The following is a 17,145-nucleotide window of genomic DNA, read 5'->3' on the forward strand; positions in this document are numbered from 1 at the left end:
TGTGGTTGGCACTGAGAGAGCGGGAAAGTCCATCTGAGACAGTGGTTGGCCCTGAGCTGGAGGGACAGTCTGTCTGAGACTGTGGTAGGCACAGAGCAGGAGGGACAATCTGTCTGAGACTGTGGTTGGCACAGAGCGGGGGGGAAAGTCTGGCTGAGACTGTGGTTGGCAGAGAGCAAAAGGGACAGTCTGTCTGAGACTGTGGTTGGCACTGAGCGAGAGGGAAAGTCCATATGAGACTGTGGTTGGCACTGAGCTGGAGGGACAGTCTGTCTAAGACTGTGGTTGGCACAGAGCAGGAGGGACAATCTGTCTTAGACTGTGGTTGGTACAGAGCGGGAGGGACAGTCTGTCTGAGACTGTGGTTGGCACAGAGCGGGAGGGACAGTGTGTCTGAGACTATTGTTGGCACACAGCAGGAAGGACATGCTGTCCAAGGCTTTGGCTGGCAAAAAGCAGGAACTACAGTATGGCTGAGACTGTGGTTGGCACAGAATGGGATAGACAGTCTGTCTGAGACTGTGGTTGGCACAGAGCGGGAGCGACAGTCTGTCTCAGACCTTGGTTGGCACAGAGTGGGAGGGACAGTCTGCCTGAGACTGTGGTTGGCACAGAGCAGGATGGAAATTCTGGCCAAGACTGTGGTTGGCACAGCGCATGAGGGACAGTCTGTCTGAGACTGTGGTTGGCACAGAGCTGCAGGGACAGTCTGACGTCGATTAAGGTTGGCATAGAATGGGTTAGACAGTCTGTTTGAGACAGTGCCTGGCACAGAGCGGGAGGGGCAGTCTGTCTGACACTGAGGTTGGCACAGACGGGGAGGGACAATCTGTCTGAGACTGTGGTTGGCACCGACTGGGAGGGACAGTATGTCTGAGACAATGGTTGGCAAAGAGCGGGAGAAACAGTCTGTCTGAGACTGGTTGGCACAGTACAGGAGGGTCAGTCTGTCTGAGATGGCGGTTGGCAACAGAGCATGAGGGACATTCTGACTGAGACTGTGGTTGGCACAGAATGGGACAGACATTCTGTTGGAGACTGTGATTGGCACAGAGTGGGAGGGACAGTCCGTCTAAGATGGTGATTGGCACGGAGCAGGAGGGACTGTCTGTATGAGACTGTAGTTGGCATAGAGTTGGACAAACAGTCTGTCTGAGACTTTGGTTGGCACAGAGCGAGAGGGACATTCCATCTGAGACTGTGGTTGGCACAAAGCGGGAGTGACAGTCCGTCTGAGACTGTGGTTGGCACAGAACGTGAGGGACAGTCTGTCTGAAACTGTGGTTGGCACTGAGTGAGAAGAAAAGTCCATATGAGACTGTGATTGGCACTGAGCTGGAAGGACAGTCTGTCTGAGACTGTGGTTGGCACAGAGTGGGAGGGACAGTCTGTCTGAGACTGTGGTTGGCACAGAGCGGGAGGGACAGTCTGTCGGAGACTGTTGTTGGCACACAGCAGGAAGGACAAGCTGACCAAGACTTTGGCTGGCAGAAAGCAGGAACTACCGTCTGTCTGAGACTGTGGTTGGCAGAGAGCGGGAGCGACAGTCTGTCTCAGACTATGGTTGGCACAGAGTTGGAGGGACAGTCTGTCTGAGACTGTGGTTGGCACAGAGCTGCAGGGACAATCTTTCTGGGACCGTGGTTGGCACAGAGCATGAGGGACAGTCTGACTTAGACGAAGGTTGGCATAGAATGGTTTTGACAGTCTGTTTGAGAGAGTGCTTGGCACAGAGCGGGAGGGGCAGTCTGTCTGAGACAGTGGTTGGCAAAGAGCGGGAGAAACAGTCTGTCTGAGATGGCGGTTGACAACAGAGCATGAGGGACATTCTGACAGAGACTGTAGTTGGCACAGAATGGGACAGACATTCTGTTGGAGACTGTGATTGGCACAGAGCAGGATGGACAGTCCGTCTAAGATGGTGATTGGCACGGAGCGGGAGGGACTGTCTGTCTGAGACTGTAGTTGGCACAGAGCTGGACGGACAGTCTGTCTGAGAATATGGTTGTCACATAGCCAGAGGGACATTCCATCTGAGACTGTGGTTGGCACAGATCGGGAGGGACAGTCCTTCTGAGACTGTGGTTGGCACAGAACGTGAGGGACAGTCTGTCTGAGACTGTGGTTGGCACTGAGAGAGAGGGAAAGTCCATATGAGACTGTGGTTGGCACTGAGCTGGAGGGACAGTCTGTCTGAGACTGTGGTTGGCACAGAGCAGGAGGGACAATCTGTCTGAGACTGTGGTTGGCACAGAGCGGGAGGGACAGTCTGGCTGAGACTGTGGTTGACACAGAGCAGGAGGGACAGTCTGTCTGAGACTTTTGTTGGCACACAGCAGGAAGGATATTCTGGCCAAGACTGTGGTTGGCACACCGCATGAGGGACAGTCCGTCTGAGACTGTAGTTGGCACAGAGCTGCAGGGACAGTCTGACTTAGACTAACGTTGGAATAGAATGGGTTAGACAGTCTGTTTGAGACAGTGCTTGGCACAGAGCGGGAGGGGCAGTCTGTCTGAGACTGAGGTTGGCACACACGGGGAGGGACAATCTGTCTGAGACTGTGGTTGGCACAGACTGGGAGGGACAGTATGTCTGAGACAATGGTTGGCAAAGAAAGGGAGAAACAGTCTGTCTGAGACTGGTTGGCACAGAACAGGAGGGACAGTCTGTCTGAGATGGCGGTTGCCAACAGAGCATGAGGGACATTCTGATGAGACTGTGGTTGGCACAGAATGGGAAAGACATTCTGTTGGAGACAGTGATTGGCACAGAGCGGGAGGGACAGTCCGTCTAAGATGGTGATTGGCACGGAGCGGGAGGGACTGTCTGTCTGAGACTGTGGTTGGCACAGAGCCAGAGGGACATTCCATCTGAGACTGTGGTTGGCACAGAGCGGAAGGGATAGTCCGTCTGAGACTGTGGTTGGCACAGAACGTGAGGGACAGTCTGTCTGAGACTGTGGTTGGCACTGAGACTGAGGGAAAGTCCATATGAGACTGTGGTTGGCACTGAGGTGGAGGGACAGTCTGTCTGAGACTGTGGTTGGCACAGAGCAGGAGGGACAATCTGTCTGAGACTCTGGTTGGCACAGAGCGGGAGGGGCAGTCTGGCTGAGACTGTGGTTGACACAGAGCAGGAGGGACAGTCTGTCTGAGACTTTTGTTGGCACACAGCAGGAAGGATATTCCGGCCAAGACTGTGGTTGGCACAGCGCATGAGGGACAGTCCATCTGAGACTGTGGTTGGCACAGAGCTGCAGGGACAGTCTGACTTAGACTAAGGTTGGAATAGAATGGGTTAGACAGTCTGTTTGAGACAGTGCTTGGCACAGAGCGGGAGGGGCAGTCTGTCTGAGACTGAGGTTGGCACACACGGGGAGGGACAATCTGTCTGAGACTGTGGTTGGCACAGACTGGGAGGGACAGTATGTCTGAGACAATGGTTGGCAAAGAGAGGGAGAAACAGTCTGTCTGAGACTGGTTGGCACAGTACAGGAGGGACAGTCTGTCTGAGATGGCGGTTGCCAACAGAGCATGAGGGACATTCTGACTGAGACTGTGGTTGGCACAGAATGGGACAGACATTCTGTTGGAGACAGTGATTGGCACAGAGCGGGAGGGACTGTCCGTCTAAGATGGTGATTGGCACGGAGCGGGAGGGACTGTCTGTCTGAGACTGTGGTTGGCACAGAGCCAGAGGGACATTCCATCTGAGACTGTGGTTGGCACAGAGCGGAAGGGATAGTCCGTCTGAGACTGTGGTTGGCACAGAACGTGAGGGACAGTCTGTCTGAGACTGTGGTTGGCACTGAGACTGAGGGAAAGTCCATTTGAGACTGTGGTTGGCACTGAGCTGGAGGGACAGTCTTTCTGAGACTGTGGTTGGCACAGAGCAGGAGGGACAATCTGTCTGAGACTGTGGTTGGCACAGAGCGGGAGGGACAGTCTGGCTGAGACTGTGGTTGCCAGAGACCATGAGGGACTGTGTGTCTGAGACTGTGGTTGGCACTGAGCGAGAGGGAAAGTCCATATGAGACTTTGGTTGGCAATGAGCTGGAGGAGCAGTCTGTCTGAGACTGTGGTTGGCACAGAGCAGGAGGGACAATCTGTCTGAGACTTTGGTTGGTACAGAGCGGGAGGGACAGTCTGGCTGAGACTGTGGTTGCCAGAGACCATGAGGGACTGTGTGTCTGAGACTGTGGTTGGCACTGAACGAGAGGGAAAGTCCATATGAGACTTTGGTTGGCAATGAGCTGGAGGAGCAGTCTGTCTGAGACTGTGGTTGGCACAGAGCAGGAGGGACAATCTGTCTGAGACTTTGGTTGGTACAGAGCGGGAGGGACTGTCTGTCTGAGACTGTGGTTGGCACAGAGCGGGAGAGACAGTCTGTCTGAGACTGTTGTTGGCACACAGCTGGAAGGACATGCTGTCGAAGAATTTGGGTGGCACAAAAAAGGAACTACAGTAAGGCTGAGGCTGCGTTTGGCAAAGAATGGGATAGACATTCTGTCTGAGACTGTGGTTGGCACAGAGCGGGAGCGACAGTCTGTCTCCGACTGTGGTTGGCACAGAGTGGGAGGGACAGTCTGCCTGAGACTGGTTGGCACAGAGCAGGACGGAAATTCCGGCCAAGACTGTGGTTGGCACAGCGCATGAGGGACAGTGCGTCTAAGGCTGTGGTTGGCACAGAACCTGAGGGACAGTCTGTCTGAGACTGTGGTTGGCACTGAGAGAGAGGGAATATCCATATGAGACTGTGGTTGGCACTGAGCTGGAGGGACAGTTTGTCTGAGACTGTGGTTGGCACAGAGCAGGAGGGACAATCTGTCTGAGACTGTGGTTGCCACAGAGCGGGAGGGACAGTCTGGCTGAGACTGTGGTTGGCACAGAGCAGGAGGGACAGTCTGTCTGAGACTTTTGTTGGCACACAGCAGGAAGGATATTCTGTCCAAGACTGTGGTTGGCACAGCGCATGAGGGACAGTCCGTCTGAGACTGTGGTTGGCACAGTGCTGCAGGGACAGTCTGACTTAGACTAAGTTTTGAATAGAATGGGTTAGACAGTCTGTTTGAGACAGTGCTTAGCACAGAGCGGGAGGGGCAGTCTGTCTGAGACTGAGGTTGGCACACACGGGGAGGGACAATCTGTCTGAGACTGTGGTTGGCACAGACTGGGAGGGACAGTATGTCTGAGACAATGGTTGGCAAAGAGAGGGAGAAACAGTCTGTCTGAGACAGGTTGGCACAGTACAGGAGGGACAGTCTGTCTGAGATGGCGGTTGCCAACAGAGCATGAGGGACATTCTGACTGAGACTGTGGTTGGCACAGAATGGGACAGACATTCTTTTGGACACAGTGATTGGCACAGAGCGGGAGGGACTGTCCGTCTAAGATGGTGATTGGCACGGTGCGGGAGGGACTGTCTGTCTGAGACTGTGGTTGGCACAGAGCCAGAGGGACATACCATCTGAGACTGTGGTTGGCACAGAGCGGAAGGGATAGTCCGTCTGAGACAGTGGTTGGCACAGAACGTGAGCGACAGTCTGTCTGAGACTGTGGTTGGCACTGAGACTGAGGGAAAGTCCATATGAGACTGTGGTTGGCACTGAGCTGGAGGGACAGTCTGTCTGAGACTGTGGTTGGCACAGAGCAGGAGGGACAATCTGTCTGAGACTGTGGTTGGCACAGAGCGGGAGGGACAGTCTGGCTGAGTCTGTGGTTGGCAGAGACCATGAGGGACTGTGTGTCTGAGACTGTGGTTGGCACTGAGCGAGAGGGAAAGTCCATATGAGACTTTGGTTGGCAATGAGCTGGAGGAGCAGTCTGTCTGAGACTGTGGTTGGCACAGAGCAGGAGGGACAATCTGTCTGAGACTTTGGTTGGTACAGAGCGGGAGGGACTGTCTGTCTGAGACTGTGGTTGGCACAGAGCGGGAGAGACAGTCTGTCTGAGACTGTGGTTGGCACTGAGAGCAGGAAAGTCCGTATGAGACTGTGGTTGGCCCTGAGCTGGAGGGACAGTCTGTCTAAGACTGTGGTTGGCACAGAGCAGGAGGGACAATCTGTCTGAGACTGTGGTTGGCACAGAGCGGGAGGGACAGTCTGGCTGAGACTGTGGTTGGCAGAGAGCGTGAGGGACAGTCTGTCTGAGAGTGTGGTTGGCACTGAGCGAGAGGGAAAGTCCATATGAGACTGTGGTTGGCACTGAGCTTGAGGGACAGTCTGTCTGTGACTGTGGTTGGCACAGAGCAGGAGGAACAATCTGTCTGAGACTGTGGTTGGTACAGAGCGGAAGGGACAGTCTGTCTGAGACTGTGGTTGGCACTGAGAGAGCGGGAAAGTCCATATGAGACAGTGGTTGGCCCTGAGCTGGAGGGACAGTCTGTCTGAGATTGTGGTTGGCACAGAGCAGGAGGGACAATCTGTCTGAGACTGTGGTTGGCACAGAGCGGGAGCGACAGTCTGGCTGAGACTGTGGTTGGCAAAGAGTGGGAGAAACAGTCTGTCTGAGACTGGTTGGCACAGTACAGGAGGGTCAGTCTGTCTGAGATGGCGGTTGGCAACAGAGCATGAGGGACATTCTGACTGAGACTGTGGTTGGCACAGAATGGGACAGACATTCTGTTGGAGACTGTGATTGGCACAGAGCGGGAGGGACAGTCCGTCTAAGATGGTGATTGGCACGGAGCGGGAGGGACTGTCTGTATGAGACTGTAGTTGGCACAGAGCTGGACAAACAGTCTGTCTGAGACTTTGGTTGGCACAGAGCGAGAGGGACATTCCATCTGAGATTGTGGTTGGCACAAAGCGGGAGGGACAGTCCATCTGAGACTGTGGTTGGCACAGAACGTGAGGGACAGTGTGTCTGAAACTGTGGTTGGCACTGAGTGAGAAGGAAAGTCCATATGAGACTGTGGTTGGCACTGAGCTGGAGGGACAGTCTGTCTGAGACTGTGGTTGGCACAGAGCAGGAGGGACGATCTGTCTGAGACTCTTGTTGGCACAGAGCGGGAGGGACAGTCTGGCTGAGACTGTGGAAGGCACAGAGCGGGAGGGACAGTCTGTCTGAGACTGTTGTTGGCACACAGCAGGAAGGACAAGCTGTCCAAGACTTTAGCTGGCAGAAAGCAGGAACTACCGTCTGTCTGAGACTGTTGTTGGCAGAGAGCGGGAGCGACAGTCTGTCTCAGACTATGTTTGGCACAGAGTTGGAGGGACAGTCTTTCTGAGACTGTGGTTGGCACAGAGCTGCAGGGACAATCTGTCTGGGAATGTGGTTGGCACAGAGCATGAGGGACAGTCTGACTTAGACGAAGGTTGGCATAGAATGGTTTAGACAGTCTGTTTGAGACAGTGCTTGGCACAGAGCGGGAGGGGCAGTCTGTCAGAGACTGAGGTTTGCACAGACTAGGAGGGACAGTCTGTCTGAGACTGTGGTTGGCACAGACTGGGAGGGACAGTCTGTCTGAGACAGTGGTTAGCAATGAGCGGTAGTAACATTCTGTCTGAGACTGGTTGGCACAGTACAGGAGGGACAGTCTGTCTGAGATGGCGGTTGACATCAGAGCATGAGGGACATTCTGACAGAGACTGTAGTTGGCACAGAGCTGGACGGACAGTCTGTCTGAGACTGTGATTGGCACAGAGCTTGAGGGACAGTCTGTCTGAGATGGTGATTGGCACGGAGCGTGAGGGACTGTCTGTCTGAGAATGTAGTTGAAACAGAGCTGGAGGGACAGTCTGTCTGAGACTGTGGTTGGCACAGAGCGAGAGGGACATTCCATCTGAGACTGTGGTTAGCACAGAGCGGTAGGGACAGTGCGTCTGAGACTGTGGTTGGCATAGAACGTGAGGGACAGTCTGTCTGAGACTGTGGTTGGCACAGAGCATGTGGAACAATCTGTCTGAGACTGTGGTTGGCACAGAATGTGAGGGACAGTCTGTCTGAGACTGTGGTTGGCACTGAGAGAGCGGGAAAGTCCATCTGAGACAGTGGTTGGCCCTGAGCTGGAGGGACAGTCTGTCTGAGACTGTGGTAGGCACAGAGCAGGAGGGACAATCTGTCTGAGACTGTGGTTGGCACAGAGCGGGGGGGAAAGTCTGGCTGAGACTGTGGTTGGCAGAGAGCAAAAGGGACAGTCTGTCTGAGACTGTGGTTGGCACTGAGCGAGAGGGAAAGTCCATATGAGACTGTGGTTGGCACTGAGCTGGAGGGACAGTCTGTCTAAGACTGTGGTTGGCACAGAGCAGGAGGGACAATCTGTCTTAGACTGTGGTTGGTACAGAGCGGGAGGGACAGTCTGTCTGAGACTGTGGTTGGCACAGAGCGGGAGGGACAGTCTGTCTGAGACTATTGTTGGCACACAGCAGGAAGGACATGCTGTCCAAGGCTTTGGCTGGCAAAAAGCAGGAACTACAGTATGGCTGAGACTGTGGTTGGCACAGAATGGGATAGACAGTCTGTCTGAGACTGTGGTTGGCACAGAGCGGGAGCGACAGTCTGTCTCAGACCTTGGTTGGCACAGAGTGGGAGGGACAGTCTGCCTGAGACTGTGGTTGGCACAGAGCAGGATGGAAATTCTGGCCAAGACTGTGGTTGGCACAGCGCATGAGGGACAGTCTGTCTGAGACTGTGGTTGGCACAGAGCTGCAGGGACAGTCTGACGTCGATTAAGGTTGGCATAGAATGGGTTAGACAGTCTGTTTGAGACAGTGCCTGGCACAGAGCGGGAGGGGCAGTCTGTCTGACACTGAGGTTGGCACAGACGGGGAGGGACAATCTGTCTGAGACTGTGGTTGGCACCGACTGGGAGGGACAGTATGTCTGAGACAATGGTTGGCAAAGAGCGGGAGAAACAGTCTGTCTGAGACTGGTTGGCACAGTACAGGAGGGTCAGTCTGTCTGAGATGGCGGTTGGCAACAGAGCATGAGGGACATTCTGACTGAGACTGTGGTTGGCACAGAATGGGACAGACATTCTGTTGGAGACTGTGATTGGCACAGAGTGGGAGGGACAGTCCGTCTAAGATGGTGATTGGCACGGAGCAGGAGGGACTGTCTGTATGAGACTGTAGTTGGCATAGAGTTGGACAAACAGTCTGTCTGAGACTTTGGTTGGCACAGAGCGAGAGGGACATTCCATCTGAGACTGTGGTTGGCACAAAGCGGGAGTGACAGTCCGTCTGAGACTGTGGTTGGCACAGAACGTGAGGGACAGTCTGTCTGAAACTGTGGTTGGCACTGAGTGAGAAGAAAAGTCCATATGAGACTGTGATTGGCACTGAGCTGGAAGGACAGTCTGTCTGAGACTGTGGTTGGCACAGAGTGGGAGGGACAGTCTGTCTGAGACTGTGGTTGGCACAGAGCGGGAGGGACAGTCTGTCGGAGACTGTTGTTGGCACACAGCAGGAAGGACAAGCTGACCAAGACTTTGGCTGGCAGAAAGCAGGAACTACCGTCTGTCTGAGACTGTGGTTGGCAGAGAGCGGGAGCGACAGTCTGTCTCAGACTATGGTTGGCACAGAGTTGGAGGGACAGTCTGTCTGAGACTGTGGTTGGCACAGAGCTGCAGGGACAATCTTTCTGGGACCGTGGTTGGCACAGAGCATGAGGGACAGTCTGACTTAGACGAAGGTTGGCATAGAATGGTTTTGACAGTCTGTTTGAGAGAGTGCTTGGCACAGAGCGGGAGGGGCAGTCTGTCTGAGACAGTGGTTGGCAAAGAGCGGGAGAAACAGTCTGTCTGAGATGGCGGTTGACAACAGAGCATGAGGGACATTCTGACAGAGACTGTAGTTGGCACAGAATGGGACAGACATTCTGTTGGAGACTGTGATTGGCACAGAGCAGGATGGACAGTCCGTCTAAGATGGTGATTGGCACGGAGCGGGAGGGACTGTCTGTCTGAGACTGTAGTTGGCACAGAGCTGGACGGACAGTCTGTCTGAGAATATGGTTGTCACATAGCCAGAGGGACATTCCATCTGAGACTGTGGTTGGCACAGATCGGGAGGGACAGTCCTTCTGAGACTGTGGTTGGCACAGAACGTGAGGGACAGTCTGTCTGAGACTGTGGTTGGCACTGAGAGAGAGGGAAAGTCCATATGAGACTGTGGTTGGCACTGAGCTGGAGGGACAGTCTGTCTGAGACTGTGGTTGGCACAGAGCAGGAGGGACAATCTGTCTGAGACTGTGGTTGGCACAGAGCGGGAGGGACAGTCTGGCTGAGACTGTGGTTGACACAGAGCAGGAGGGACAGTCTGTCTGAGACTTTTGTTGGCACACAGCAGGAAGGATATTCTGGCCAAGACTGTGGTTGGCACACCGCATGAGGGACAGTCCGTCTGAGACTGTAGTTGGCACAGAGCTGCAGGGACAGTCTGACTTAGACTAACGTTGGAATAGAATGGGTTAGACAGTCTGTTTGAGACAGTGCTTGGCACAGAGCGGGAGGGGCAGTCTGTCTGAGACTGAGGTTGGCACACACGGGGAGGGACAATCTGTCTGAGACTGTGGTTGGCACAGACTGGGAGGGACAGTATGTCTGAGACAATGGTTGGCAAAGAAAGGGAGAAACAGTCTGTCTGAGACTGGTTGGCACAGAACAGGAGGGACAGTCTGTCTGAGATGGCGGTTGCCAACAGAGCATGAGGGACATTCTGATGAGACTGTGGTTGGCACAGAATGGGAAAGACATTCTGTTGGAGACAGTGATTGGCACAGAGCGGGAGGGACAGTCCGTCTAAGATGGTGATTGGCACGGAGCGGGAGGGACTGTCTGTCTGAGACTGTGGTTGGCACAGAGCCAGAGGGACATTCCATCTGAGACTGTGGTTGGCACAGAGCGGAAGGGATAGTCCGTCTGAGACTGTGGTTGGCACAGAACGTGAGGGACAGTCTGTCTGAGACTGTGGTTGGCACTGAGACTGAGGGAAAGTCCATATGAGACTGTGGTTGGCACTGAGGTGGAGGGACAGTCTGTCTGAGACTGTGGTTGGCACAGAGCAGGAGGGACAATCTGTCTGAGACTCTGGTTGGCACAGAGCGGGAGGGGCAGTCTGGCTGAGACTGTGGTTGACACAGAGCAGGAGGGACAGTCTGTCTGAGACTTTTGTTGGCACACAGCAGGAAGGATATTCCGGCCAAGACTGTGGTTGGCACAGCGCATGAGGGACAGTCCATCTGAGACTGTGGTTGGCACAGAGCTGCAGGGACAGTCTGACTTAGACTAAGGTTGGAATAGAATGGGTTAGACAGTCTGTTTGAGACAGTGCTTGGCACAGAGCGGGAGGGGCAGTCTGTCTGAGACTGAGGTTGGCACACACGGGGAGGGACAATCTGTCTGAGACTGTGGTTGGCACAGACTGGGAGGGACAGTATGTCTGAGACAATGGTTGGCAAAGAGAGGGAGAAACAGTCTGTCTGAGACTGGTTGGCACAGTACAGGAGGGACAGTCTGTCTGAGATGGCGGTTGCCAACAGAGCATGAGGGACATTCTGACTGAGACTGTGGTTGGCACAGAATGGGACAGACATTCTGTTGGAGACAGTGATTGGCACAGAGCGGGAGGGACTGTCCGTCTAAGATGGTGATTGGCACGGAGCGGGAGGGACTGTCTGTCTGAGACTGTGGTTGGCACAGAGCCAGAGGGACATTCCATCTGAGACTGTGGTTGGCACAGAGCGGAAGGGATAGTCCGTCTGAGACTGTGGTTGGCACAGAACGTGAGGGACAGTCTGTCTGAGACTGTGGTTGGCACTGAGACTGAGGGAAAGTCCATTTGAGACTGTGGTTGGCACTGAGCTGGAGGGACAGTCTTTCTGAGACTGTGGTTGGCACAGAGCAGGAGGGACAATCTGTCTGAGACTGTGGTTGGCACAGAGCGGGAGGGACAGTCTGGCTGAGACTGTGGTTGCCAGAGACCATGAGGGACTGTGTGTCTGAGACTGTGGTTGGCACTGAGCGAGAGGGAAAGTCCATATGAGACTTTGGTTGGCAATGAGCTGGAGGAGCAGTCTGTCTGAGACTGTGGTTGGCACAGAGCAGGAGGGACAATCTGTCTGAGACTTTGGTTGGTACAGAGCGGGAGGGACAGTCTGGCTGAGACTGTGGTTGCCAGAGACCATGAGGGACTGTGTGTCTGAGACTGTGGTTGGCACTGAACGAGAGGGAAAGTCCATATGAGACTTTGGTTGGCAATGAGCTGGAGGAGCAGTCTGTCTGAGACTGTGGTTGGCACAGAGCAGGAGGGACAATCTGTCTGAGACTTTGGTTGGTACAGAGCGGGAGGGACTGTCTGTCTGAGACTGTGGTTGGCACAGAGCGGGAGAGACAGTCTGTCTGAGACTGTTGTTGGCACACAGCTGGAAGGACATGCTGTCGAAGAATTTGGGTGGCACAAAAAAGGAACTACAGTAAGGCTGAGGCTGCGTTTGGCAAAGAATGGGATAGACATTCTGTCTGAGACTGTGGTTGGCACAGAGCGGGAGCGACAGTCTGTCTCCGACTGTGGTTGGCACAGAGTGGGAGGGACAGTCTGCCTGAGACTGGTTGGCACAGAGCAGGACGGAAATTCCGGCCAAGACTGTGGTTGGCACAGCGCATGAGGGACAGTGCGTCTAAGGCTGTGGTTGGCACAGAGCTGTAGGGGCAGTCTGACTGAGACTTTTGTTGGCACACAGCAGGAAGGACATGCTGTCCAAGACTTTGGCTGGCAGAAAGCAGGAACTACATTCTGTCTGAGACTGTGGTTGGCAGAGAGCTGGAGCGACAGTCTGTCTCAGACTATGTTTGGCACAGAGTTGGAGGGACAGTCTGTCTGAGACTGTGGTTGGCACAGAGCAGGAAAGACATTCTGGCCAAGACTGTGGTTGGCACAGCGCATGAGGGACAGTCCGTCTGAGACTGTGGTTGGCACAGAGCTGCAGGGGCAATCTGTCTGGGACTGTGGTTGGCGCAGAGCATGAGGGACAGTCTGACCTAGACGAAGGTTGGCATAGAATTGGTTAGACTGTGTGTTTGAGACAGTGCTTGGCACAGAGCGGGAGGGGCAGTCTTTCTGAGACTGAGGTAGGCACAGACTGGGAGGGACAGTTTGTCTGAGACTGTGTTTGGCACAGACTGGGAGGGACAGTCTGTCTGAGACAGTGGTTGGCAAAGAGCGGGAGAAACAGTCTGTCTGAGACTGGTTGGCACAGTACAGGAGGGACAGTCTGTCTGAGATGGCGGTTGACAACAGAGCATGAGGGACATTCTGACAGAGACTGTAGTTGGCAGAGAGCTGGACGGACAGTCTGTCTGAGACTGTGGTTGGCACAGAGCGGGAGAGACAGTCCGTCTGAGACTGTGGTTCGCGTAGAGTGTGAGGGACAGTCTGGCTGAGACTGTGGTTGGCACTGAGCGAGAGGGAAAGTCCATCTGAGACAGTGGTTGGCCCTGAGCTGGAGGGACAGTCTGTCTGAGACTGTGGTTGGCACAGAGCAGGAGGGACAATCTGTCTGAGACTGTGGTTGAGACAGAGCGGGGGGGACAGTCTGGCTGAGACTGTGGTTGGCAGAGAGCGTGAGGGACAGTCTGTCTGAGATGGTGATTGGCACGGAGCGTGAGGGACTGTCTGTCTGAGAATGTAGTTGAAACAGAGCTGGACGGACAGTCTGTCTGAGACTGTGGTTGGCACAGAGCGAGAGGGACATTCCATCTGAGACTGTGGTTAGCACAGAGCGGTAGGGACAGTCCGTCTGAGACTGTGGTTGGCATAGAACGTGAGGGACAGTCTGTCTGAGACTGTGGTTGGCACTGAGAGAGAGGGATAGTCCATATGAGAATGTGGTTGGCACTGAGCTGGAGGGACAGTCTGTCTGAGACTGTGGTTGGCACAGAGCAGGAGGGACAATCTGTCTGAGACTGTGGTTGGCACAGAGCGGGAGGGAAAGTCTGGCTGAGAGTGTGGTGGGCAGAGAGCGTGAGGGTCAGTCTGTCTGAGACTGTGGTTGGCACAGAGCATGTGGAACAATCTGTCTGAGACTGTGGTTGGCACAGAACGTGAGGGACAGTCTGTCTGAGACTATGGTTGGCACTGAGAGAGCGGGAAAGTCCATCTGAGACAGTGGTTGGCCCTGAGCTGGAGGGACAGTCTGTCTGAGACTGTGGTTGGCACAGAGCAGGAGGGACAATCTGTCTGAGACTGTGGTTGAGACAGAGCGGGGGGGACAGTCTGGCTGAGACTGTGGTTGGCACTGTGCGAGAGGGAAAGTCCATATGAGACTCTGGTTGGCACTGAGCTGGAGGGACAGTCTGTCTAAGACTGTGGTTGGAACAGAGCAGGAGGGACAATCTGTCTGAGACTGTGGTTGGTACAGAGCGGGAGGGACAGTCTGTCTGAGACTATGGTTGGCACAGAGCGGGAGGGACAGTCTGTCAGAGACTATTGTTGGCACACAGCAGGAAGGACATGCTGTCCAATAATTTGGCTGGCACAAAGCAGGAACTACAGTATGGCTGAGACTGTGGTTGGCACAGAATGGGATAGACAGTCTGTCTGACACTGTGTTTGGCACAGAGCGGGAGCGACAGTCTGTCTCAGACCTTGGTTGGCAAAGAGTGGGAGGGACAGTCTGCCTGAGACTGTCGTTGGCACAGAGCAGGACGGAAATTCTGGCCAAGACTGTGGTTGGCACAGCACATGAGGGACAGTCTGTCTGAGACTGTGGTTGGCACAGAGCTGCAGGGACAGTCTGACGTCGACAAAGGTTGGCATAGAATGGGTTAGACAGTCTGTTTAAGACAGTGCTTGGCACAGAGCGGGAGGGGCAGACTGTCTGACACTGAGATTGGCACAGAGCAGGAGGGACAGTCCGTCTAAGATGGTGATTGGCACAGAGCGGGAGGGACTGTCTGTATGAGACTGTAGTTGGCACAGAGCTGGACAAACAGTCTGTCTGAGACTTTGGTTGGCACAGAGCGAGAGGGACATTCCATCTGAGACTGTGGTTGGCACAAAGCGGGAGGGACAGTCCTGTCTGAGACTGTGGTTGGCACAGAACGTGAGGGACAGTCTGTCTGAAACTGTGGTTGGCACTGAGTGAGAAGGAAAGTCCATATGAGACTGTGGTTGGCACTGAGCTGGAGGGACAGTCTGTCTGAGACTGTGGTTGGCACAGAGCAGGAGGGACGATCTGTCTGAGACTGTGGTTGGCACAGAGTGGGAGGGACAGTCTGGCTGAGACTGTGGATGGCACAGAGCGGGAGGGACAGTCTGTCTGAGACTGTTGTTGGCACACAGCAGGAAGGACAAGCTGTCCAAGACTTTGGCTGGCAGAAAGCAGGAACTACCCTCTGTCTGAGACTGTGGTTGGCAGAGAGCAGGAGCGACAGTCTGTCTCAGACTATGGTTGGCACAGAGTTGGAGGGACAGTCTGTCTGAGACTGTGGTTGGCACAGAGCTGCAGGGACAATTTTTCTGGGACTGTGGTTGGCACAGAGCATGAGGGACAGTCTGACTTAGACGAAGGTTGGCATAGAATAGATTAGACAGTCTGTTTGAGAGAGTGCTTGGCACAGAGCGGGAGGGGCAGTCTGTCTGAGACAGTGGTTGGCAAAGAGCGGGAGAAACAGTCTGTCTGAGACTGGTTGGCACAGTACAGGACGGACAGTCTGTCTGAGATGGCGGTTGACAACAGAGCATGAGGGACATTCTGACAGAGACTGTAGTTGGCACAGAGCTGGAGGGACAGTCTGTCTGAGACTGTGGTTGGCACCGAATGGGACAGACATTCTGTTGGAAACTGTGATTGGCACAGAGTAGGATGGACAGTCTGTCTAAGATGGTGATTGGCACAGATCGGGAGGGACAGTCCGTCTGAGACTGTGGTTGGCACAGAACCTGAGGGACAGTCTGTCTGAGACTGTGGTTGGCACTGAGAGAGAGGGAATGTCCATATGAGACTGTGGTTGGCACTGAGCTGGAGGGACAGTTTTTCTGAGACTGTGGTTGGCACAGAGCAGGAGGGACAATCTGTCTGAGACTGTGGTTGCCACAGAGCGGGAGGGACAGTCTGGCTGAGACTGTGGTTGGCACAGAGCAGGAGGGACAGTCTGTCTGAGACTTTTGTTGGCACACAGCAGGAAGGATATTCTGGCCAAGACTGTGGTTGGCACAGCGCATGAGGGACAGTCCGTCTGAGACTGTGGTTGGCACAGTGCTGCAGGGACAGTCTGACTTAGACTAAGTTTTGAATAGAATGGGTTAGACAGTCTGTTTGAGACAGTGCTTAGCACAGAGCGGGAGGGGCAGTCTGTCTGAGACTGAGGTTGGCACACACGGGGAGGGACAATCTGTCTGAGACTGTGGTTGGCACAGACTGGGAGGGACAGTATGTCTGAGACAATGGTTGGCAAAGAGAGGGAGAAACAGTCTGTCTGAGACTGGTTGGCACAGTACAGGAGGGACAGTCTGTCTGAGATGGCGGTTGCCAACAGAGCATGAGGGACATTCTGACTGAGACTGTGGTTGGCACAGAATGGGACAGACATTCTTTTGGACACAGTGATTGGCACAGAGCGGGAGGGACTGTCCGTCTAAGATCGTGATTGGCACGGTGCGGGAGGGACTGTCTGTCTGAGACTGTGGTTGGCACAGAGCCAGAGGGACATACCATCTGAGACTGTGGTTGGCACAGAGCGGAAGGGATAGTCCGTCTGAGACAGTGGTTGGCACAGAACGTGAGCGACAGTCTGTCTGAGACTGTGGTTGGCACTGAGACTGAGGGAAAGTCCATATGAGACTGTGGTTGGCACTGAGCTGGAGGGACAGTCTGTCTGAGACTGTGGTTGGCACAGAGCAGGAGGGACAATCTGTCTGAGACTGTGGTTGGCACAGAGCGGGAGGGACAGTCTGGCTGAGTCTGTGGTTGGCAGAGACCATGAGGGACTGTGTGTCTGAGACTGTGGTAGGCACTGAGCGAGAGGGAAAGTCCATATGAGACTTTGGTTGGCAATGAGCTGGAGGAGCAGTCTGTCTGAGACTGTGGTTGGCACAGAGCAGGAGGGACAATCTGTCTGAGACTTTGGTTGGTACAGAGCGGGAGGGACTGTCTGTCTGAGACTGTGGTTGGACACAGAGAGGGAGAGACAGTCTGTCTGAGACT

This window comes from Carcharodon carcharias, chromosome 10, assembly GCF_017639515.1.
Source record: "Carcharodon carcharias isolate sCarCar2 chromosome 10, sCarCar2.pri, whole genome shotgun sequence".
NCBI classification, from domain to species: domain Eukaryota; kingdom Metazoa; phylum Chordata; class Chondrichthyes; order Lamniformes; family Lamnidae; genus Carcharodon; species Carcharodon carcharias.